The sequence below is a fragment of the Physella acuta genome, unplaced genomic scaffold (assembly GCF_028476545.2).
Source record: "Physella acuta isolate Inbredline_101_S28 unplaced genomic scaffold, ASM2847654v3 ptg002454l, whole genome shotgun sequence".
Lineage (NCBI taxonomy): Eukaryota > Metazoa > Mollusca > Gastropoda > Physidae > Physella > Physella acuta.
Genome location: NW_026733937.1, coordinates 38,420 through 55,849, shown reverse-complemented (window position 1 = coordinate 55,849; position 17,430 = coordinate 38,420). Strand labels below are relative to the sequence as shown.

Genomic DNA, 17,430 nt, shown 5'->3' with positions numbered 1-17,430 from the left:
CGAATTGCGCAATCATAACCTGCCCCACATTTCGACCCGGCTATTATTAGCGCACCCAAGCAACCGGTGCGCCATAGTTTTTTTAGAAACCTTTTTTCTTAACATATGACGCAATCGGTTATTCATACTTTTGAGTTCGCGCGTGCGGGCCTCTCTTCCAATATAAGCTACGCATTACGTGATTTTGATTCACGCATGCGTAAAAAAAATATAAAAAAATAATTAAAAAAAAAAAAGACAACAGATAGCAGTGGAAGGGAGAGGTGTGGGGGTCGGGAAGTTGGACTCGGAGAGCGGAGGAACCGAGCGGGCTGTCGAGGCGGGGTGAGAGCGCAGAGGGCCGCGGAACGAAAGATCGCAGCAGCTTGCTGGAGGAATGTTGTGGGGAAAGATGGCGTAAAGGGGCTGGCGTAGAGAACACTGACTAAAGAAAGTAGAATGGTAGGATTATGGTTAGGATTCCTAACCCGCTGGTAGTAAATATAAACGTGTATATTTTTCAGGGATGGTTTCTGTGCAGTTAAAAAAGAAATAGTTGCGTGTTTGTGTGATATTTCGTCAAGGGATTATGTGCTACCTACAGTGATGCTTGTGTATTCAATGACAATCAATTCGGGTTAACCTGGGCTGTGTGAGGATCGTGATAATACTTCGATCTGTTATGTGGTCATTTAATCTTTGATTATTGATTAGTTATTTTTGGCGTATAAGGAAAACTCACGCACCTTGTAAAATACAAACGAAAATTTTGACATAGTTTATATATTATAATAATTTGTGATATAAAGGTGATAGAGGATATATAGGTCTGCTAAGTAAATCAAATTTATGTGTATATAATATAGTCCCTATCAAAACGAATATTTTATTCGTGTTATTGAAAATATTTGTGTAATGTATAAATATCCAAAATCTTGGTCCCGTGTTAGTTTTGGTAAAGGTAAGCACAGGTAAGTGAAGCACTCGTCAGCAGGTGAGATGAACGGTGTAATAGCGGCAGCTAATTAACTCGGCCTTAAATGTACCGTGGGAAGCTCCTCATAGCCCCGGCTCTAAAACCTCCCCGGGGTAGTTATTTATAGTTTCCTGATACACCAAAGACATTTTTTCGGTTCTTTCCCATTATGACCCCCCTGCTTGGCAGGTTTGAACCTATCCCTAAGCTATCTGTAGTACTAACGTTAAATACAATCCTAACCGTGGCACTTAACCCTAACCTTTAAAAAATCAAACCACACAACTGCCTATGCAGTTAAAAAAGAAATGTACTCGTGTTTGGGATGCAGTGGTTCTTCCAGACTTTTTTCTCCGAGGGTGCACTTGAAATTTTCGGGTGGGGGGGGGGGGGGGGGAGGCGGCAAAAGTATATATTTTCTATAAAAATTCCATTTCGTTCGGGGGGGGGGGGGTAGACTTTCTTCGCCCCCCCCCCCCCCCCCCCCCCCCCCCCCAAGAGATGCCTGGAAGAAACTCTGTAGGGATGTCAGCCATCCATATCCAACAAAAGTCCATATCACAAAATGTCCATTTCTACAAAATGTCCACATACAACAAATAAAGCCCACGTCAATCTAATTACATTCACCACCTCCCCTGTATTTCACATTTAACATACGTTCATCAATTTAGGCCTGAGTAAGTTTCACAAATTCACGTTCGCTCGCGTCAACATATTTACACCATCCTGTCTGAGTTTTTCTCTCAACTCACTTAAAGAAGTTGATAAACTTGTGCCTGAATTGTTCTATCAACTCACGTAGATAAGTTGCTAAACTTGTGCCTGACTTGTTCTATCAACTCACGTAGATAAGTTGCTAAACTTGTGCCTGAATTGTTCTATCAACTCACGTAGATAAGTTGCTAAACTTGTGCCTGAATTGTTCTATCAACTCACGTAGATAAGTTGCTAAACTTGTGCCTGAATTGTTCTATCAACTCAACTTAAAGAAGTAGGAATCTTGTGCCAACATGTCGGCTTTATTTCCCAAAGAATCCCCTGACCACGGGTCACTATGTCGCCCTCTCTCTAAAACTAGGTCGGCTGTTTTTAGAATAGGTCAGTAACGTCGCTCGAACGGATCAGTTACAATCAATACGAGTGGTCGATTATTTCCTTAAAAATCTCGGTTAACTTAATTAAATGGACCGGGTTACCTTGAATAAAATCGGTCAGTTAACTTACCTTAATAGACTGGGTTACTTTGACTAAAATAAGACGGTTACCGTGATAAATTATCTTGTTACATTGACAAAAGAATGTCAGTTACCTTGATTTAAAGTGGAAGAGTTACCTTGACTAAAATAGGTCAGTTACCTTTAGTTAAGGTATATTTAGAGCTGTGTCTTCTCACCAGCATGTCTTGTGTGACACGTGACGTGTAGCAATTGAGAAATGTGACGCGTGTCTTGTGTGACGCGTGACGTGTAGCGGTGAGGATTGTGACGCAATGAGCCTCATAACTGTGACCGTTACCTCACGTGCTTGCTCACCATCTGCCAGACGAGTTAGCAAAACTCTTTGACGTCTGTTCACGGTAGCATTTGTCGTGACGTTAGTGGGGTGGGACAGAGAGTGACGTAATCTCTTATTTTCCCATGTGACCAATGTTAAAAAGGGCAGCAACACCGTGTAGGCCCCTTGCTCCAGATGTTTAGCTGTACAGCTGTTTCACGTACACATTACCTGTTACATGTTTTTAATTACTTTCGTTATTATGTAATATGTAGGCCAGTTACCTTGACCCTCTAGGTCAGCTACCTTGTCTCTCGAGGTCAGTTACCTTTTCAATGTAGGTCAAAGTGTCCATGAAGGTCAGCTTACTTGTCCATGAAGGTCAGTTAGAATGTCCGTGGACCAAACATCCACTAAAAAAGCAAAAACAAACTGATCTTCTATGATCTACTAGTCTACAAATGTTGTTTTGTTCAATTAGCTAAACAGCCTGCCTATTCTTAGAACCCCCACTTGTGTGGTAGATTATTGTCAAGCGTCTGATTGGCTGTTATATTTAGAAACAGATTGTAAATAAACAAATAAAAGAACGGAGCATGGAATGATGGGATATTGTACCATTTCCTCAGGAGTTTTGATTGTTTTTATTGGATGAAAAAAGTTCCACTATCTGTTGATAGCTGGTTCTATTTTTGGGTGGGTATTCACGCGCAGATGTATAAATAGGTCACAGTGAGTTCTTGTATGAAAACAGAAGACGGTAAAATACGATTTAGCGTTCAGGTGTTACCTCAAAGAGCGGGGTACATTTACAGTAAACTTAACATTTTGTGAACGGATGCACAATGTAAAATGACGTTTAAATGTAACTGCTATCCCGTCAGTGGTATATTTTTAAATTCCGTTTTAGTTTTCCAAATAATTCTAACCGACGGTTCGCTTGTTGTTGTTTTGTATTTTTTACTTTAGACCAATACGGGTTATGGTTATACTAGTTGATGATGTTCTTCCTCTCTAGTTGATGATGTTCCTCCGGCTCTAGTTGATGATGTTTCTCTCTAGTTGATGATGTTCCCCTCTAGTCGATGATGTTCATCCCTCTCTAGTTGATGATGTTCCTCCCTGTCTAGTTGATGATGTTCCTCCGGCTCTAGTTGATGATGTTTCTCTCTAGTTGATGATGTTCCCCTCTAGTCGATGATGTTCATCCCTCTCTAGTTGATGATGTACCTCCGGCTCTAGTTGATGATGTTCCTCCGGCTCTAGTTGATGATGTTTCTCTCTAGTTGATGATGTTCCCCTCTAGTCGATGATGTTCCTCCCTCTCTAGTCGATGATGTTCCTCCGGCTCTAGTTGATGATGTTCCTCCGGCTCTAGTTGATGATGTTCCTCCGGCTCTAGTTGATGATGTTTCTCTCTAGTTGATGATGTTCCCCTCTAGTCGATGATGTTCATCCCTCTCTAGTTGATGATGTTCCTCCCTGTCTAGTTGATGATGTTCCTCCGGCTCTAGTTGATGATGTTTCTCTCTAGTTGATGATGTTCCCCTCTAGTCTATGATGTTCATCCCTCTCTAGTTGATGATGTACCTCCGGCTCTAGTTGATGATGTTTCTCTCTAGTTGATGATGTTCCCCTCTAGTCGATGATGTTCCTCCCTCTCTAGTCGATGATGTTCCTCCGGCTCTAGTTGATGATGTTCATCCGGCTCTAGTTGATGATGTTCCTCCGGCTCTAGTTGATGATGTTTCTCTCTAGTTGATGATGTTCCTCCCTCTCTAGTCGATGATGTTGCTTTGGCTCTAGTTGATGATGTTCCTCCGGCTCTAGTTGATGATGTCCCTCCTGCTCTAGTCGAGGATGTTGCTTTGGCTCTAGTTGATGATGTTCCTCCGGCTCTAGTTGATGATGTTCCTCCCTCTCTAGTTGATGATGCTCCTCCGGCTCTAGTTGATGATGTTCCTCCGGCTCTAGTTGATGATGTTCCTCCGGCTCTAGTTGATGATGTTCCTCCGGCTCTAGTTGATGATGTTTCTCTCTAGTTGATGATGTTCCCCTCTAGTCGATGATGTTCATCCCTCTCTAGTTGATGATGTTCCTCCCTGTCTAGTTGATGATGTTCCTCCGGCTCTAGTTGATGATGTTTCTCTCTAGTTGATGATGTTCCCCTCTAGTCGATGATGTTCATCCCTCTCTAGTTGATGATGTACCTCCGGCTCTAGTTGATGATGTTCCTCCGGCTCTAGTTGATGATGTTTCTCTCTAGTTGATGATGTTCCCCTCTAGTCGATGATGTTCCTCCCTCTCTAGTCGATGATGTTCCTCCGGCTCTAGTTGATGATGTTCCTCCGGCTCTAGTTGATGATGTTCCTCCGGCTCTAGTTGATGATGTTTCTCTCTAGTTGATGATGTTCCCCTCTAGTCGATGATGTTCATCCCTCTCTAGTTGATGATGTTCCTCCCTGTCTAGTTGATGATGTTCCTCCGGCTCTAGTTGATGATGTTTCTCTCTAGTTGATGATGTTCCCCTCTAGTCTATGATGTTCATCCCTCTCTAGTTGATGATGTACCTCCGGCTCTAGTTGATGATGTTTCTCTCTAGTTGATGATGTTCCCCTCTAGTCGATGATGTTCCTCCCTCTCTAGTCGATGATGTTCCTCCGGCTCTAGTTGATGATGTTCATCCGGCTCTAGTTGATGATGTTCCTCCGGCTCTAGTTGATGATGTTTCTCTCTAGTTGATGATGTTCCTCCCTCTCTAGTCGATGATGTTGCTTTGGCTCTAGTTGATGATGTTCCTCCGGCTCTAGTTGATGATGTCCCTCCTGCTCTAGTCGAGGATGTTGCTTTGGCTCTAGTTGATGATGTTCCTCCGGCTCTAGTTGATGATGTTCCTCCCTCTCTAGTTGATGATGCTCCTCCGGCTATAGTCGATGATGTTCCTCTGACTCTAGTTAATGATGTTCCTCCGGATCAAACCGCTGTTACAAATCTTGTAGGGCTTTATGTTCTCACAATCTGATTCATCACTGTTCACATCATCTATGGGTTGCCAGTGAACATCTGAGATTAGTTCATCGACCTCTGCCTAGTTCGCGAAGATCGCGTGTTCTTCTACCATTGACCGCCTTCGAATAGTGTAATGGGCTTTATGGAAACATCACTCCTGATCAGCGCTAATGAGTTCCCAGAATGGCATTGTTTTTTTCTTCTATTTTATTAAGTCTGTTTTTTATGGCTCTGTCATTCTTTGACAGCTTAAAGCTATCGACGTAGCCTTACGCAAGCGACGTAACCTAAAGGCTAGCGACGTAGCATAAAGCATTGTTGCGTTGACTCCGACTCCTAAACTCATAGGACTTCAATGACTGAAGCCCTGACTCAAATGGCTCCAGCAGAAGTTCTATAATAACGTGATATTCACCTTTAACAACTTCTAAACCACCGTCTCATTCTGATTCTATCAATTCCTTTCGTCCGTCAGCTTAAACTGGTACCCTATACTGTTTGCATCATCCAATTTTCCTACAGTTTTGTAATGTTCACACAATAAAGCTTCACAGTTCACGTGAGGAAGGTAGACGTGTGTTGTGAACAAGACAGACGTGTGATGACGTGAACAAGACAGACGTGTGTTGACGTCAAGTTTTCACCAACTTACCTGAACAATTCACATCACTTGAGACGTTTCATAATTCAGGTAAAAAATTAAGCCCAGACAACGTCAAGATTAGGAAAACCAATCAGCAACAAGCAACCATGTGAGGATGTTAAGGCACAACCAACATCTTTTGTTACAGACCATTTCATTGGCTGATTTTGTCTAGCAGCTGCGTGTTTAAAAATAGATGGAACGTATTCTGATACTCTGCGTAAAGCGTGACGTCACCAGTTTCAAGCACCGTGCGGGGAGATGCTCATTCATTACAGAACTAACACCTCAACAGGTTTTGTCTTGAGGTGAAATATGTTGCTTCTAGGCACAGAGGAAAGAAAGACAAGGGGAAAAACTCGACTTGAGAAATGTGTGAACAGTTGTCTTCTCTTGTTCGTTGTAATGGCTTTATTTTATTTTTAAAGTTTAAAAAAAAAAGTCAACATGGATTGGATGGTTCAAGGAAAAAAAATCGTGTCAAGAATAGAAAAAAAGAAGGGGAAAAATGGATTCTAAGTATAGATGTATTAGCATTGAGAAAATGAGATTTTTTTGTCACTTACAAGTGATCTAAAATTGAAAAGAACAATAGAAAAGTTACATCTCTTTTCCACCAGGTGTTTTTGTGCGGTAGGAAGTTTGCTGTGGTTTCATGTTCAGGTGACAGAAATAGGTGGCTAGATACGGAAATGGTGCAGTGCGCATGCCTCAGTAAAACCACGTGCTGGCTTTTAATATTGACCTCAGGGTGGATATCGCTCTGTCTTTAAATTAATTTTTTTCATCTTCATTCAAGGTCTGATAGTAGTCACGCTGAAATAGTTTTGTAGGAAAAAATTTCGTTTGACGGAAATGTTTTCGTTTGACGGAAATGTTTACCATTGACGGAAATGTTTTCGCTTGACAGAAAATTAGTTTTACGGAAATGTTTTCGTTTGACGGAATTTTTTTTTGTTTAACAGAAATGTTTTCGTTTGACGGAAATGTTTTTGTTTGACGGAAAAGTTTTTGTTTGAAGGAAATGTTTTGATTAGTCAGGTATATGTCACGTGGGTGCTTATTTCCGTCCTGATCACCGGTCCGATTCCGCCGTTTTTGCTTTGCTCTACTAGTTCAATCCCACGTGACTGTCTTTGGACATTGTCCTTCTGACAGCAAGCCTTATCCTGTAGCAGAGCACGTAAACTTGGTCGTGGAGACCCTAGTCAATCAACCCTCTCCATCCGACCCTCTCCATTCGACCCTCTCCATTCGACCCTCTCCATTCGACCCTCTCCATTCGACCCTCTCCATTCGACCCTCTCCATTCGACCCTCTCCATCCGACCCTCTCCATTCGACCCTCTCCATCCAACCCTCTCCATTCGACCCTCTCCATTCGACCCTCTCCATTCGACCCTCTCCTTTCGACCCTCTCCATTCGACCCTCTCCATTCGACCCTCTCCATTCGACCCTCTCCATTCGACCCTCTCCATTCGACCCTTTCCATCGACCCTATCCATCCGACCCTCTCCATTCGACCCTCTCCATTCGACCCTCTCCATTCGACCCTCTCCATTCGACCCTCTCCATTCGACCCTCTCCATTCGACCCTCTCTATTCGACCCTCTCCATTCGACCCTTTCCATCGACCCTATCCATCCGACCCTCTCCATTCGACCCTCTCCATTCGACCCTCTCCATTCGACCCTCTCCATTCGACCCTCTCCATTCGACCCTCTCCATTCGACCCTCTCCATTCGACCCTCTCCATTAGACCCTCTCCATTCGACACTCTACATTCGACCCTCTCCATTCCCTCTCCATTCGACCCTCTCTATTCGACCCTTTCCATCGACCCTCTCCATTTGACCCTCTCCATCCGACCATCGACGAGATTTTCAAGGTCCTTGCCTAAAAAATATGTGCGCATTGATTCGTAATTGTATGGGTAAGCCTAAAAAACCTTTCAAACGCCATTTTCATCCACCTTTGCCTCAATAATATCTACACTTATAATATTGGTATAGAAGCCCCCACCCCCACCCCTCAAGCGGATTTTATATTTCGATTAAGTCTTTTGGTTTTTTAAATTGCATAAATACATATAGATAAAGATAAACGCGTATATAACCACAGCTTTCTTTTCTTGAAATAATTATTTTTTTATCTCCATATAAAATAAACCGGTAGTGATCTCCCCTAAACTTTCTCGAATATTCTTATATAAAACAACAGGGGATGGTAACTGGGGATATAGTTATGATTTTTAATCCATTTTAAATACTTAAACTTTTAAAAAATAGAATAGAATCTCAGTAAAAAACAATTGCGCACCAAGCGAACGCCTAATAAAGGTGTGTATAATAGTGCGCAATAGTATTAGTACTTAATACATTTACATTAGTTTTTTGAGAAATCGGAAGTAGCGTAAATTACTACTTCCGGTCAACGGAAGCTACTCAAAATATAACATAAGGTAGAGAATTAGATCTTATACTTACTTGTGGAATTTCATTTATCTATCTGAAATAGTACTCAAGTTATAGGCTTTTGAAAAATTCAAAGTAGAAAAAGTACCACTTCCGGTTATTGGAAATCGCTCAAAAGTTGATACGGATCTACGATTTTGATAAAATACTTATATATGAAATTTCATCAACCTAGCTGTAACGGTACTCAAGTTATCGTGTTTACACACGGACACACACACACACAGACACACAGACATACGGACAGAATTGCAAAGCCCAGTTTTTCAGACTGGATTACGCATAAAACCTCTTAGTTTTGATAAATCTGGATTGATAATTTTTGCCCGATTAAAATAAGTCCTCTAAACTTCGGATGTGATGAAGGACTGAGGTGTAATACGGTGAAAGATGTTAAAATTTCAAGTGATTTTTGTGCACGATTACAATACTTTCTCTATACTTCGTATATACGAGAAAGTAAAAATATAACAGGCCATATTTTATTGTACATAGAAGTGATAAGAAATAATTGAGTTCGATACATTGTGAGATCGATGGCCGTCGCGACCAGAAAATGTTTTATAATTGTGGGGAAATCGATATGCATCATGACATGTACGTATTTCAAAAATCGGGTAAATATTTGGCCAGATGTCCCCGCTGGTTAAAAGATAAGGGTTTGTTCGAATATAAGCATATACATACATACATGCGAGGCCTATATATATATATATATATATATATATATATATATATATATATATATATATATATATATATATATGATTTCTAAATATCTTGTTTCCAAGCTTGGTCTGTTTACTTAGCATGTTGTTTTGCCACTTTATTTTAAGACAACCAATTCTTCCTTTCGGTCAGAATATATCTTACACTTTGTATAATTATGTCTAGGCCTTTTTAAATTGAGCTGTTTGTTAAAAAAAAAGTCTGTCAGTATTTTAAAAGTTTGTATTTTCTGACCAACGTATTGGGGTCAGTATTTCTTAAATTTTTTGTTTCTGACCGCATGTTGCTAGGTAACGGTGTCGGTGAGTTTTATTGGGACTCGTTATATAAAATAAAACAACCATCACGTGTTTCTCAAAGTTTGTAGAAAATGATTTTTATTTTAGACTGTCTGTACTTTTTAAAGACTGCAAGAGAAATTTATGTAATCCGTATTTTTCTGAGACTGTTTATATATTTTACAGCTCCCTACACGTTGAACACTCTGTATTTCTTCTGGGAATATTTTTTCTGCAGACTGTCGTTTTTTAAAAGACTCGCTGTCTATATTTCTCGCCCCTCTTCTGCCCTATACCCCCCCCCCCCCCCCCCCGCGATCCACGGCTAGACCGAATTATCGATTACCTCGTTCCTCCTGCCTATCGATCGACGCCGACGACCAGGGACCAGTCGATTGAAGGGCGACATCCACAATTGTTGCAGACGTTCAACATCTACTCCACAATGAACATCATGAGGACCCCCCCCCCCCCCATCCCATTGTTTCCGTTAACTAGATGAACTGTTTCATTAGAATGCACACGGCCACACTGACGTGAAATATTCCCACTGTTGGCGTGACTTGTCATGAATATTTCAACACTGACAAGTGTACTGACAAGTGTACGATCAAAAGAAATCATGACACCCGTCAGTAATAAAATAAAAAAATTAAACCCCAGGATAGAGGCGTATGTAGATGGTGACAACAGAACTATTAAAGCCGATAAAAAAATGTATTCAATCTGACAAAATTATGAAAAAGAAAACCAATAACAACCGAAACAAATACCTAGTAATGTTTCAGGTGAACGATTTAAGTTTTTCTATATCCCGATACAAATAGCTAGTAATATTTCAGATAGACGATTTCAATTTTTCAATGACTTTAATATCTCACACTTGTGTTTTACTTGCCAAAATTTGTTTACATAACCCCAGTCGTTTTGTTGTTGCGTGTTGCTATTTTTGTGCTGTCGTGAGTTTAAAATAACTGAAGTTAAAATTACTGACGTGTAACACACGCCAAAATGTGTCTAAATGAACTCTGTCGTGTGTTGTTTTGTTGTTGTGTAAATGTGTGTTGCTTAGTTTGTGCTGTCGTGAGTTTAAAATTACTGAAGTTTTTTCCGGTAACCCAAATGTGACGCATCTGTTATAGTTTTGTATTGTCCCAATATCTTTCCGTTAAATTTTCAGGTCAGTGCAGAAAAGCAATTGTCACTAGCCTGAAGGGGGGGGCGGGGGGGGGGGGGGGGGGGGGGTAATGAGCGGATTGTAAAGGGGCATTGTGGATACGAGTGGGTCATATTTTCTCTCACGGGTTTTAAATGAGTGAGAGTGGGACATACTTGGCCAAACTGGATGAGAGGAAATAAAAGTGGGTCATATTCTGTCATGTTGAATTTAAGTTCATTGTATGCCATTGTATGATGTATCATATAAAAGTGTGTCATATTCTGTCATAACGGATCTAATGTCTTATGATTTAACATTGTTCGCTGTGGGAACAGGGCATTCCCCCCCCCTATCAATTACCCCCCGGACATCCCCCGACATTACCCCCCCCTGTCAATTACCCCCCGGACATCCCCCGACATTACCACCCCCCCCCCCGGAGTAAATACCCCCCTGTCAATTACCCCCTGTCAATTACCCCCCGCCTAGTAGGACAGGGTTAGAGTTAGGGTTAGAGTTAGGGCTAGGGTTAGGGTTAGAGCTAGGTTTAGGGCTAGGGCTAAGGCTAGGGTTAGGGATAGGGTTAGGGTTATGCTTAAACCAATGTCTAGCGTTGGTTTTGGTTTTGTGTGAAGTTTTAGGCTAAGGTGGATGCTTAGATTTTGGTCTTTTTCTTAAGGTTTGGATTAAAGTAGTATATAGGTAAAGAATTCTAGTTAGATTTAGGATTCTAACTTGAGAGGGGGATTGGACAATTTTTGTTCTGTGACAATTTCAAATCATGGTGACACTGCCTAATCACGGTGACACTGCCTAGTTATGGTGACACTGCCTAGTTATGGTGACACTGCCTAGTTATGGTGACACTGCCTAGTTATGGTGACACTGCCTAGTTATGGTGACACTGCCTAGTTATGGTGACACTGCCTAGTTATGGTGACACTGCCTAATTATGGTGACACTGCCTAGTTATGGTGACACTGCCTAGTTATGGTGACACTGCCAACCTTGTTGACACTTTCATATTATGATGACACTGTCATATCACGGTGTCTGTGTCATATTATTGTAAAACAAACCTGCACCTCATAGTGATAGTGTCATGTATTGGTGACACTGTTATATAAGGTGACACATATTGTCATTGTGACACCGGTAACAGCTTCACGTCAACGTGTCACTGTCAAATTATGGTGACCCTGTCATATAACTAATTCGGGTAATTCACTAATCTGCTAATTGATTGATTGTGTAGTTCCCACGCAAGCTAAATTGACATTGTATTCTCTGGGCGGCTATTTTTAGATGTTTTCAGGTCGATACAAGACATTACGGCCTCTAGAGATATGTTGTTATTGCGTTGTGGTACCGCTCACACACACAATCTCTCTTTATACATTATATATATATATATATATATATATATATATATATATATATATATATATATATATATATATATATATATATATATATATATATATATATATATATATTACATTAGAATGATGCAGATTTTATGTAACTTTAAAAAAATGACATTTCTTTCCCCCCCCCCCACCTTAAATCTTACAACATTCCTATACACCAGTACATTTTTTAACATTTCTAGAAATTACCCCGTTGGTCGCTTGTGTCAGCCTGTTCGCCCAATTAAATAAAATCTATAAAAAGATTGCAAATAAAAAATCAGTATTGGATCAAATAAATCAACTCCGCCCTAACTCACGTAGCTAGCAAAAACACATAACATGTAATCACATAAACCACACATACCGTAGAGTTACATAACACGTGATTACATAAACCACACATACCGTAGAGTTACATAACATGTGATTACATATACCATACCTAACGTAGAGTTACATAACATGTGAGCACATAAACCACACATAACGTAGAGTTACATAACATTTGATCACATAAACCACACATAACATAGAGTTACATAACATGTGATCAAGCCCTATGAGTCACTGTCTGGCTCAAGAGGTCAGCGACCTCAAAGTAAATCTCGACCCGTCTTTTGGCTAGTGTGGTATTAGGTCACTGTCCGACTTTTGGCTACTGTCCAGTTAGGTGACTGCCCGTCTTTTGGCCACTGTCCACTTACGTCACTGCCGTCTTTTGGCCACTGTCCACTTAGGTCACTGCCCGTCTTTTGGCCACTGTCCATTTAGGTCACTGCCTGTCTATTGTCCATTTAGGTCACTGCCCGTCTATTGTCCACTTAGGTCACTGCCCGTCTATTGTCCACTTAGGTCACTGCCCGTCTATTGTCCATTTAGGTCACTGCCCGTCTTTTGGCCACTGTCCACTTAGGTCACTGCCCGTCTATTGTCCACTTAGGTCACTGCCCGTCTATTGTCCACTTAGGTCACTGCCGTCTTTTGCTACTGTCCAGTTAGGTCACTGCCCGTCTATTGTCCACTTAGGTCACTGCCGTCTTTTGCTACTGTCCAGTTAGGTCACTGCCCGTCTATTGTACACTTAGGTCACTGCCGTCTTTTGCTACTGTCCAGTTAGGTCACTGCCGTCTTTTGCTACTGTCCAGTTAGGTCACTGCCGTCTTTTGCTACTGTCCAGTTAGGTCACTGCCGTCTTTTGCTACTGTCCAGTTAGGTCACTGCCGTCTTTTGCTACTGTCCAGTTAGGTCACTGCCGTCTTTTGCTACTGTCCAGTTAGGTCACTGCCGTCTTTTGCTACTGTCCAGTTAGGTCACTGCCGTCTTTTGCTACTGTCCAGTTAGGTCACTGCCGTCTTTTGCTACTGTCCAGTTAGGTCACTGCCGTCTTTTGCTACTGTCCACTTAGGCCACTGCCCATGTTTTAGCTAGTGTAGTATTAGGTCACTGCCTGACTACGGCGAAGGTCCAGTTAGGTCACTGCCTGACCACGGCGAAGGTCCTGTGTTATCCTGCAACTGGGATATTCTCGAATGATATCGATAGGCCCAGACGCTCGTGTCGATACTGGCCGGTTCATCGTTCTCTCACACTGTCGCTTTAAAAAAATTTTTATTTGGTGTCGCCCTGACCCCCACCAAATCCAATCAATATGTCTGGGCCCTTTCTATTTGTAATTTTTTTCCCTTGAATATTATTTTAGGTCCAGAGTTTTTATTTATTCTTTGATAAGTGTTTGTCTTCCGTTGATTGAAATAGAAATGTGTTCTACCTCGGTACTGTTGATTGACCGTGATTAGCCCCACCCCAGGGATTGCTAGCCCCACCCCGGGGATTGCTAGCCCCGTGTGTTTGCACACGTCTGCCCCAAGATGGCGCTGTTTGACGTGTCCCGACCTTTGACCTTGACCCAATCAATTCTTACGTTGCTTGCTCGTCTGCTGGTCCTCACGGCACGAATCGTCACGTGATGTCGGTCACATGCTAGACTGACACATGCTGTTATTGGACTGACATGTCACAAGCTAGACTGACACATGCTGTGACATTGGACTGACATGTCATGTCACATGCTAGACTGACACATGCTGTGACATTGGACTGACATGTCACAAGCTAGACTGACACATGCTGTGACATTGGACTGACATGTCATGTCACATGCTAGACTGACACATGCTGTGACATTGGACTGACACGTCACATGCTAGACTGACACATGCTATGACATTGGACTGACATGTCATGTCACATGCTAGACTGACACATGCTGTGACATTGGACTGACACGTCACATGCTAGACTGACACATGCTATGACATTGGACTGACACGTCACATGCTAGACTGACACATGCTATGACATTGGACTGACGCGTCATGTCACAGGCTAGACTGACACATGCTGTGACATTGGACTGACACGTCACATGCTAGATTGACACATGCTATGTCATTGGACTGACATGTCACTTGCTAGACTGACACATGGTATGACATTGGACTGACATGTCACATGCTAGACTGACACATGCTATGACATTGGACTGACGCGTCATGTCACATGCTAGACTGACACATGCTGTGACATTGGACTGACATGTCATGTCACATGCTATACTGACACATGCTGTGACATTGGACTGACACGTCACATGCTAGATTGACACATGCTATGTCATTGGACTGACATGTCACATGCTAGACTGACACATGCTGTGACATTGGACTGACATGTCACAAGCTAGACTGACACATGCTGTGACATTGGACTGACATGTCATGTCACATGCTAGACTGACACATGCTGTGACATTGGACTGACACGTCACATGCTAGACTGACACATGCTATGACATTGGACTGACATGTCATGTCACATGCTAGACTGACACATGCTGTGACATTGGACTGACACGTCACATGCTAGACTGACACATGCTATGACATTGGACTGACACGTCACATGCTAGACTGACACATGCTATGACATTGGACTGACGCGTCATGTCACAGGCTAGACTGACACATGCTGTGACATTGGACTGACACGTCACATGCTAGATTGACACATGCTATGTCATTGGACTGACATGTCACTTGCTAGACTGACACATGGTATGACATTGGACTGACATGTCACATGCTAGACTGACACATGCTGTGACATTGGACTGACACGTCACATGCTAGATTGACACATGCTATGTCATTGGACTGACATGTCACATGCTAGACTGACACATGCTGTGACATTGGACTGACATGTCACAAGCTAGACTGACACATGCTGTGACATTGGACTGACATGTCATGTCACATGCTAGACTGACACATGCTGTGACATTGGACTGACACGTCACATGCTAGACTGACACATGCTATGACATTGGACTGACATGTCATGTCACATGCTAGACTGACACATGCTGTGACATTGGACTGACACGTCACATGCTAGACTGACACATGCTATGACATTGGACTGACACGTCACATGCTAGACTGACACATGCTATGACATTGGACTGACGCGTCATGTCACAGGCTAGACTGACACATGCTGTGACATTGGACTGACACGTCACATGCTAGATTGACACATGCTATGTCATTGGACTGACATGTCACTTGCTAGACTGACACATGGTATGACATTGGACTGACATGTCACATGCTAGACTGACACATGCTATGACATTGGACTGACGCGTCATGTCACATGCTAGACTGACACATGCTGTGACATTGGACTGACATGTCATGTCACATGCTATACTGACACATGCTGTGACATTGGACTGACACGTCACATGCTAGATTGACACATGCTATGTCATTGGACTGACATGTCACTTGCTAGACTGATACATGCTATGACATTGGACTGACATGTCACATGCTAGACTGACACATGCTATGTCATTGGACTGACATGTCACATGCTAGATTGACACATGCTATGACATTGGACTGACATGTCACTTGCTAGACTGACACATGCTGTGACATTGGACTGACATGTCACTTGCTAGACTGACACATGCTGTGACATTGGACTGACACATGATTGGTTGAATCTATACAATTATTTTAGCTTGAATCCTATTTTTCACCGTGAAAACGCTAATTAATTATTAAGTTAATATAATAACCGTTTCAAAAAAAAAATTAAAATGTTTTATTTTTTCACAAAGCTATCCATAATTATCCACTTAATTACAGGACAATTTTATTCTCCTACCTTATTCATTATTAAAATCAAATGCTGGCCTTAATTGCAGGATATAATTAAAATACAAAATTATATCTTTTTTTAAAAATCGCTAATCGCTTTAAAGTGTTTAAATATATAGTTTCCACATACCTATGGTGCAAATGTTGTCTAAGAAATGTTGTACATGTCTAACTCGTCCCATGGTGACTGTATGTATTAATTAATTTAATTATTTTAGTTCAGCGCATCATTAAAATCGTACCACTTAATTAGGGAAAAATATATATTGTAAAATGAATATAGTATGCATATTTATTTGAAAAAATATAGTAAAAATACACTATTTAATAAAAGGGAAAAACGAATTCTGATTATTACAACATAAGTTTATGAATTATTTCTCTTTATGTACAGTGCGTCTAATTCAGTGCTGATGCAACGCTGTTAATTAACTTTTATTAATTACTCTATTTTTTCGTTGAAGCTACTAAAAATCCATTTTGTTTTAAAATGTAGTAATAACATCCAAATAATAATGAGACAGCACAGCGTTTTAGTGAATAATTAGTTGCGTGCACCGTTTAACATTTTATAAATATATAAACACAATAACAATTTATAATTATTTGAACTGTAAATTGTTATGACAATGGTTAATGGTGATTTGTGTGTGTGTGTGTGTGAAAGGGGGGGGGGGGGGAGGGGTAGGTGGGAGATAGATTAGGTGCTGGGTAGGGGAGGGTAGATCGTTGTGACGCTCAGAAAAAAACGTAATGTCATAGCATTATGTTGTCTAGTTGTCTGTGTAGATATTACATAATGTAATATGTTGATGTGAGTGGCTTAAATATGTCATTGTTGCGATATATATAACATGATATTTATATCACGTTTGCAAATGTTTATAAAACTACCCAACTCGTGACAGTTCACCAATATACAAAACCCGATAATATCAGAAAGATAAAATAATCTTTAGCAGACGTTAAACGTACTATACGAGATAGGGGGTAGGACGAGAGGGTGGGGGGGGGGGGGGGGGGGGGTCACTGATTTTCTGAT

General features: G+C 41.4%; 1 protein-coding gene across 3 annotated transcripts in view; it reads left to right on the top strand.

Annotated features, from left to right (window-relative positions):
* Positions 1-304: 304 nt before the first annotated feature.
* LOC131933318 (voltage-gated potassium channel subunit beta-2) overlaps positions 305-17,430 on the top strand; it is a gene marked incomplete at its 3' end in the record, with an annotated part of 53,452 nt that continues 36,326 nt past the window's right edge. For 2 of the 3 annotated variants that reach the window (XM_059290101.1, XM_059290099.1), the window contains 1 exon segment: positions 305-441. 3 annotated transcript variants of the gene reach the window in all.